Source organism: Chrysoperla carnea, unplaced genomic scaffold (assembly GCF_905475395.1).
Source record: "Chrysoperla carnea unplaced genomic scaffold, inChrCarn1.1, whole genome shotgun sequence".
Taxonomy (NCBI): domain Eukaryota; kingdom Metazoa; phylum Arthropoda; class Insecta; order Neuroptera; family Chrysopidae; genus Chrysoperla; species Chrysoperla carnea.
In genome coordinates, this window is record NW_025408277.1 from 93,208 (window position 1) to 95,228 (window position 2,021).

Sequence of the window (2,021 nt, forward strand, 5' to 3'; positions counted from 1 at the left end):
TATGTATACATTTTGACTTACTTGGATCAAAATTTCAATGATTTGTATAGTCATGACTCTCATGTTGAAAAATCGAAAATTTTCAAAAAACTTTCTATCTATCGAAAAATGTCAAATTTGATCATTTTTGGCTTTTTTATACTTAGTCCAGTCATAAAGGACCTCTTTGTATACATTTTGACTTACTTGGATCAAAATTTCAATGATTTGTATAGTCATGACTCACTTGTTGAAAAGTCGAAATTTTTCAAAAAAATGATTTTTCTATCGAATAATTTCAAATTTGATCATTTTTGGCTTATTTATACTTATTCCAGTCATAAAGGACCTCTTTGTATACATTTTGACTTACTTGGATCAAAATTTCAATGATTTGTATAGTCATTACTCTCTTGTTGAAAAATCGAAAATTTTCAAAAATTGTTTTTTCTATCGAAAAATGTCAAATTTGATTATTTTTGGCATTTTTAAACTAAGTCTAGTCATAAACGACCTGTATGTATACATTTTGACTTACTTGAATCAAAATTTCAATGATTTGTATAGTCATGACTCTCATGTTGAGAAATCGAAAATTTTCAAAAAGTGTTTTTTCTATCGAAAAATGTCAAATTTGATCATTTTTGGCCTTTTATACTTAGTCCAGTCATAGAGGACCCTTTGTATATATTTTGACTTACTTGGATCAAAATTTCAATGATTTGTATAGTCATGACATTCTAGTTGTAAAATCGGAAATTTTCAAAAAATGTTTTTTCTATCGAAAAATGTCATATTTGATCATTTTTGGCTTATTTATGCTTCGTCCAGTCATAAAGGACCTCTGCGTATACATTTTGACTTACTTGGATCAAAATTTCAATGATTTGTATAGTCATGACTCTCATGTTGAAAAATCGAAAATTTTCAAAAAATGTTTTATCTATCGAAAAATGTCAAATTTGATCATTTTTGGATTATTTATACTTAGTCCGGTCATAAAGGACCTCTTTGTATACATTTTGACTTACTTGGATCAAAATTTCAATGATTTGTATAGTCATGACTCTCATGTTGAAAAATCGAAAATTTTCAAAAAATGTTTTTTCTATCGAAAAATGTCAAATTTGATCATTTTTGGCTTATTTATACTTAGTCCAGTCATAAAGGACCTCTATGTATACATTTTGACTTACTTGGATCTAAATTTCAATGATTTGTATAGTCATGACTCTCTTGTTGAAAAATCGAAATTTATCAAAAAATGATTTTTCTATCGAAAAATGTCAAAATTTGATCATTTTTGGCTTATTTATACTTAGACCAGTCATAAAATACCCCTATGTATACATTTTGACTTACATGGATCCAAATTTCAATGATTTGTATAGTCATGCCTCTCATGTTGAAAAATCGGAAATTTTCAAAAAATGTTTTTTCTATCGAAAAATGTCAAATTTGATCATTTTTTGCTTTTTTATACTTAGTCCAGTCATAAAGGACCTCTAGGTATACATTTTGACTTACTTGGATCAAAATTTCAATGATTTGTATAGTCATGACTCTCTTGTTGAAAAGTCGAAATTTTTCAAAAAATGATTTTTCTATCGAAAAATGTCAAATTTGATCATTTTTGGCTTATTTATACTTATTCCAGTCATAAAGGACCTCTTTGTATACATTTTGACTTACTTGGATCAAAATTTCTATGATTTGTATAGTCATTACTCTCTTGTTGAAAAATCGAAAATTTTCAAAAAATGTTTTTTCTATCGAAAAATGTCAAATTTGATCATTTTTGGCTTATTTATACTTAGTCCAGTCATAAAGGACCCTATGTATATATTTTGACTTACTTGGATCAAAATTTCAATGATTTGTGTAGTCGTGACTCTCTTGTTGAAAAATCGAAAATTTTCAAAAAATGGTTTTTCTATCGAAAAATGTCAAATTTGATCATTTTTGGGTTATTTATACTTAGTCCAGTCATAAAGGACCCTATGTATACCCTTTGACTTACTTGGATCAAAATTTCAATGATT